This window comes from Cupressus sempervirens, chromosome 9, assembly GCF_028749045.1.
Source record: "Cupressus sempervirens isolate cs-2001-9-10 chromosome 9, ASM2874904v1, whole genome shotgun sequence".
In the NCBI taxonomy this organism is placed as follows: domain Eukaryota; kingdom Viridiplantae; phylum Streptophyta; class Pinopsida; order Cupressales; family Cupressaceae; genus Cupressus; species Cupressus sempervirens.
In genome coordinates this window covers 229,121,458-229,128,602 of record NC_143126.1, presented here as the reverse complement: position 1 = coordinate 229,128,602, position 7,145 = coordinate 229,121,458, and the positions used below count along the sequence as shown (strand labels likewise).

Sequence of the window (7,145 nt, the reverse complement as noted above, 5' to 3'; positions counted from 1 at the left end):
CTAATGCAGTTCTTTATTGAAATGGATTAGTTGAGCTCAGCACACAAGTTAGGAGCTGTTCATAGATTTCAGCATTTAAATGAAGCATGAAATAAACAGGGAGCAATATAAATTTTGCGTGAGAAGCAGCTCAACATTATCCGACATACAAATAGATTACTCAGCTGAAAATCTGAAGCAAGCATAGACAAAAAACCTCAATTTGACAAAGAAGCTCAAAGTTGAATACACTCACCGTTAAATTAGAGAGCAATTTGTTATTTTTATATTATCCATATTTGGAGATATCCCTTCCAAGCTGAAAATTATGAGAGAATTTTATAATATTAAGTTTATAGGTTCATAGCTCCTAGACTAAAAGTGTTCAGCCAAACAATTACAACTATCCATGTATTCTGTTTCAACAGACTTTCTAGTAGATACATCCTGTATCACAATTTAGTATTAGCAATTACAAATACATACAATCACCATATGTACAGTGCCATTATCGGTATCACAATTAATGACTGTATTATCAAATCTTTTCCACTGGTATGTATTAAAATATAGCTGCAACTCTTTGAAAAAATCGAAAGAAGAAAACCATATAAAAATATAGGGAGTTGGAACATGTGTATGTGCAATGTAATGCTGTTTCTATATCTATCCTTTCCAAGCTTCTTAAAATTGTTAAACTTCTCCAGGATATCTAACATCCTGCATGGTGAAAATCATGTCAGTGATACCACCCAAAAGAAAGTACTTTTAATAGTCCGTACTCTTCAGACTGAATTCAACAGATTAAAAACTTTAAATGCTGATAATTCATCCAAAGATGTTTGTGTAGATAAAGGTAGAGAACAAGATGATGAAAATGTATGCTGATGGGAAGACAATAGCAAAAATAAAATGTTTCTTTTAAGATAAAACTTAATTAATAAATTTCGAGAATTGTGCTTTCCAGGCATTTTGTTAAGTATTCAATCATTTTACCATACCTGTATTTCAGAGTAAGTTAGAATATTAAGATACCAGTGAATGATATTCAATTTTAAGGTTTTGTCTTTGAGAGACTACAAATTATATTATTTTCAAAAGCACTTTATGAATTGCATTTAAAAGAGATTCAAACATTCACAGCATTCAAAGAGAAAATGCTTTGTCATGCGCAAAGGAAATTTCAGCTGCTTTCTTTTGTTTCAAAAAATGTAGAGTTCAAATATTAGATGCAAATACAAGAGAGGATTAGATTGAGGAAAATCATTGTAAAACAAATTGAGCATTCCTGAACAAGTCTTCAAGAAATACTACTAGAAGATAGAGGATCACCTAAAACATATAGGTAGACCTACTTACTGTATACAGAAACATGTGTCAAATAATTTCTAATATACCTGGCATAATAGATGATACACCAGCAAATATAAATCTAGAGAATTGAAAGAATTGATAAAAATATAAGATAATTCCTTCTTCCTAAGATAAAATCGAAGAGCAGGGAGAGAAGAATCATCAAGGCTTGAGGTTTGTACAGAAACTTATGCCGAGCGATCCCATGAACAATAGCAGCAGAACATTCAACATTTCTGACCTGCCTTTTTTGAGGGTGAAACCAACTCAGATCCCTCTCGAACATCTCTCCTTTTTTACCAATCAACTATGCCAGGCAATTCCTCAAAATGTCAAAATAGAATTTTTGGCATTTTTGACATGCCTTTTTGAGAGGGGAGCCAATTCAGCCCAATCTTGCACGATATTACTATTTTATTTTTGGTACCTTCTGAAAGGAGGTTAATGTTGATAGCAAGCATACTTTTAGTGAAAGTTCTTGTGATTCTTTTAATTTGCCAACATCTAATTTCAATGATGATGAGGATCTTTTGAAGACCCATATGATGCTGACACTATTATTTTAATATTGAAAATGAATTTTTTTGAAGACATTTGAGTATAACTAATTAGCATTGAAGAAGTAGTTAAGTCTTATGGTGATTTTGTTTATTTTTATATTTTTTTGTATAGACAAATCCAACTCCCAATTTTTTTGCTGAAATCCCCCTACTTAACCCTAACACCCACACCCAAACTGGTAAATATTGGTTCGTAGTAAATACCTATTTGCCCGAAAGGGCTTCATAACACCTATTTTGAAATAATTTGGTAAGGCTCTTCATGGTATGCTGAAATAGAATTACAAAATTCATCATCTTACTCCTAACAATAGCAGTCAAAAATCCATTAACTAAAAATCTACTAAGTATGCACAAAAAAATTCTACGTGTATGTGGAAGGAGTATTGATTCAATTTAACCTTAGATGCACACAAACTAGCAACCTAGTGAGTCAAGGTCAAAGCCCAAAAATAAATTAAACACACTCACCAGCTTGCCTCAGATTTTAAAACTAGTGCTAGTTTGCCTAAATTTGTCCACAATTCACTAGTAACTGTCTAGGACAAACATGTAGGTAGAAAAGAGAAACCTAGATATATCTCTCAGCAAATTAATTAAGAACTAGTACCCTGTTCAAATCATACCCGGACTCAGGGCCTCCAAGGAGAAAATTGAAAACACTGATTTAAACTCTACAAGTTTACATATTAAGTGATTTCACAGTCAGTGGCAAGGATAGCAAAACCAAATAGTGCATTACCGAGATATTATTGTATTTATAAGAAAAGTATAATTTTACTGAACTCATTTGCTAAGTCACTTTCTTTTACAGAATAGTTTCTTCAGCCAATACCTAGCCCCATTTTCTGGACAAGAATAACTGATGTAGAGGGAGCTGCGATCATAGCTTCTTCCATGACTACTGGATTAGAGCCCGGGGCTACAAGAGCACCATGCCTTCTCCTAGCATCTCCAATTCTACAGAGAAGACCCAAAGTTTAAAAATCAAGTTTAAGAGGCATGTGTCATCATCAACCATGTACATGTTGCAAATAAAAATTACATAAAAAATATAAAGACATATTGTATCCATTTGGATCATATTGGTCTTCATTCATGAATTGACTAGAATCGCTAGATAAGTAGGCACCAACACATTGGAACATCTAGAAGATGAATCTCTTCATCATCTCAAGACATTCTCCTCTCCTTTAACAGACAACAATATAGAAGAGAAATCATTAGTACAAGTTAGAGACCCTTGGATCTTTGAGAAAATGTTCATCAGTTTTAAAAGAAAGAAATTGGCGAAGTTTGACAAGATTGCAAGGAAATGACTGCTACTTGCAAGTGTCTGATAAGGAAATGTCTAAAAGTCATCTTAGGAATCAAGAGTGTCTAGACAACTAGAGTATATGTATTTCTTCCAATTTTTTTGATATGACAAAGTGTTGAGTTATTACTAAATTTTGGAGTTGGGAGCATTTTCTCTTAACCAGTTACAGGTGTCTATATTTCAGCAAAATGAAAAATCTATAAGAAAATTCAATATTAACTTTTTTAATGTGAAATTTTACTTCACTATTATAATTGTGTATATGTAACTTAAACCAATTGAGCACTTGATGATTGTCCATTTGACCCTCAATTGAGCCATCAAAATTCATGACAAAAGGGAATAGTAAAAGCACTGACACATTAGAAGAGCCATAGAACAAATAACCTATCTGAAGATGATATGTAATTAATGTGATATAGGAAAAATGGCAAAAATACTCACCATTTCTCAGTGTACACCTCTGACTCTATCATCAACTACCCTCCACCCAACCCATATATTAAAGAGAGTATTGGTTGGACTGCACATATGAAAATGTCCCCATGAAGAACCACACCTGGATTGCAGAAAACCTTATTTTCAAAAACACCTCAAAAAAAGGTTCAAATGCCAACCAAGGTTGGTAATAGAGCTAAAAATTAATAGCTTAAATAATGTTTGCTAAGTAGTTGGATACAAATAATTATGTGAAAGCACTTTTTAAATACTTTATTGTAAGAGTACAAAAGTATGTATCTTGAAGTGTACCTATACATCATGTACAAATATACAAATGTAAAAAATAAATAGATTGTATTGTCTAATAAAATGGTTATCAAATTATCAACGATACCATTACTTTTAAAATGATCAATCAGACAAAATATATTATTTCAAATTCACTCAAGAAGAAATCTGTCTCTTAACATTAAATGGCAAGCATTAACTATTTGATTAGCTCAAACTCTAACTCAATTACCTGACAGAGTAACTAAAAAGAAACACTTTATCACCCTGTAGAATCCAAGATGTCATTAACTTTTCTAAGGCCTGCATTTTTCCACAATGTTGTGCATCACTAAGGCCCATGAAACTCTCATTTGGAGCACTTCCACCAATCAATTCAGCATCCTTATCAAAAATAGCCACTGCTAATGCTTCGACATTTTTCTGTTTTTCTAGATCATCCTTGGCATTTGGTTTGATTAATTTCAAATGGTTACTGACCTACAAAGAAAATCTGCGTAGAATAAATTTTCAAGTACTTTGATGCCAGTACAAGAATAAAATTTTAGAAGGAAAATCTCAGCTATACCTATTGTTGTTTTAGTAGACAAGGAAGTACAAGGCAAAAAGGACATGAATCACAACCATCTAGATTATTTCGATGAAGATAAGACCAGATTATCCCATCAGGAGCTGTCTTATGACAACACTCAACTTTTGTCAGATGGCTGCCATAGTTGCAAGGCAAGTCCTTTGAGATAAGACTCTGAAATTTTGGACTCTCCAATAGTCTCTTGTAAACAAGCCTTTGCAAGGGACTCATAGCACAAAAATCAACATTATCTTCCTTTCCCCTCATAAGATGCCCAATTGTTTCTCCCTTTTTCCTCCTCTACAGATATTTCAGTAGAACATGTAGCGAATGTTGTTTATGCTCCTCTGCTATTTGTATAAATTGTTTAGGTGCACTTATGCATTGTCCTTGTTTGAGAAGCTCATCATAGAATTCCCATAAGTGTTCACAAGAGTCCAAGCATCTAGGAGTAGTCCAATCAAAAACATTGAATAAGTCCATAATCTTGTTTTTCATAATTGTCCCCGTAAGCCCATAGCATTTCTTAGTTTGTACACTTTTACAAGCCTTGTAGAGCTGAGATTTTTCATTCTTCAAACGATGAACCTCATCAACAATTACAACTTTCCACTGCACTTCACACAGGCTGCCATGATGAATACAAAATTGTTGGAGATTAAACGTCAACGCCTATAGGTTGTCCTCGAGCCCCACACCCATCTACCCTGTCAGGTCACCACAGGCATCCATGAATGACAGACATTCATTTTTGGTAGGTTAGAGTTTGAAATTTGAACATTGAGAGGGAAAGGAAGAATATGAAAAAAGGAATTTTTCTACATTCATTCATTCATTAAGTGAGATCAAGCAGATCAGAGAGAAGTTGCAGAGCTGAGCAAAGAAGGAAGAAGGAAGGAAGTTTGTGCCTCCAGTTGCACGTGGTCCCTTGTTCACTTTGTAAGTTTGTTGTTTGAATTTTTCTTGTTGAAGCAGTGATTGCTCTAGGCACCATTGTATGCAGTCATTAGAGTTGCAGGTTTAAAAGTTTATTGAAGTTTGAAGTATTATCAATTTAGGGTTATTTTAGGGTTTCTGGTTGAAGCCAAATGCTCCCAGATTTTGTAATAGTTTAGTGAAAGATTGAATAGAGAGAAAGCAAGCATACTTGAATCTATTGATCTTCCCTTGTATGTGGCATTTGAGAAATTTATTTGAAAGCTTAAAGCTTTGGCTCTCTGGTTTTAATGGTGAATGCATTCATGTTGAAATCTCTTAAGTTATAATTTCTCAGTTGGAGCTGAGCTCACTCGGCATCTATTGTTGCCGAGCATTTCCTTTGTGAGCCGAGCATACTCGGCATTTGCTGTTGAGCTCCTCTTTGTGCCGAGTTCACTCGGCACCTGTTGCCTGTCACTCGGCACCTTCAAGTGCCGAGTAAGTGCCAAGTAAATCTGACACTTGACACCTTCCTGTGCCAGGCAAAGTTTTTTAAGTATAGGGTTAAGCTATGAGTTAAATTTAATTTGTATTTCTCACAAGAATTTACCAAAACTTGTTAGGACTCTCTCAGTGCTAGTGATTTCTAATTTTTCTAGAACAAGGTTTCTATTTGGACCATGATATATAGCAATATTGAATGTTCGCCATTAATGAAACTCATTTTCCCAATTACAAATGGCAAATGTGGGACAAATAATCAATACTAATTTTTTATTTTCAATAAGCTTTTGGTTCTTCCCATCAGAGCCACCACCAATAAAATTAGATTTTGGTTCCTTCCGTAGCACAGTAGTGAGGAATGCAATTATTTGTATAGACTTCCTGAGTCCCCTATCAAATTTACACAAAGATATCATACGATTGTCATATTCCATAATATTTGGTGGAAGAAGAAAATAATAATCCAATATTAATACCCTGGGCACAAGACAATGCAAACTGTATGCAATGCTCTTCTCTCTAGGTTTGGTAAATTGACATGGACATGAATAGTTTCTATAAAGAGTAGAGCTTTGACAAGCTGAGACTACAATACAGGATATTATAGAAAATAAATGCACATAAAGAATTCTCTATAGTGCTAAATAATCAAACATCAAGGAGAATAAAAATGAAATGTGACTGTTTCATGGTCAATAGATTGATATCTTCCAAATACATCATTGCTCTAACTCCATCGGGTCTCTGTGATAGATGCACTCATAAAAAGTAAAATATATCAGCAATAGCAAACATGAGTTTATCTAAAACTAAAATTGAACCAACAGAGGAGTTGGAAATGCTAACATGGGCTTAGTTTGCTTTACAAAAAATTCTCACATCTTGGCAATAGGCATCTTACTAGTAGTTTGACACTGCTTTAATACTATTATTTGCTTTCTTTTCATCTACTTTAACTAATTGCAACAAGGCTTTACAACTATACTGCAATGGTCCAAAGGGTTACAACGCTACTATCAGAGGACACATATAGGAATGTAACCTCAGATAATATCCTACTACTACAATAAGCCAACCCATAACTCCAGTAGTGTGTGGCATGGTTGTGTTGTACCATAGTTGGAATACTTAGCTTGGCAAAAACACGGCATTTTAAAAAATCGCTTATCCAACGAGTGTTTCTCTTTAATTTAATTGATTTGATTAAAAATTG

The 7,145-nt window shown here is 34.0% G+C and overlaps 1 pseudogene; it reads right to left on the bottom strand.

The window, feature by feature from the left end:
- Nucleotides 1-332: 332 nt before the first annotated feature.
- Nucleotides 333-6,366, bottom strand: LOC149538336 (switch 2-like; annotated as a pseudogene).
- Nucleotides 6,367-7,145: the final 779 nt, after the last annotated feature.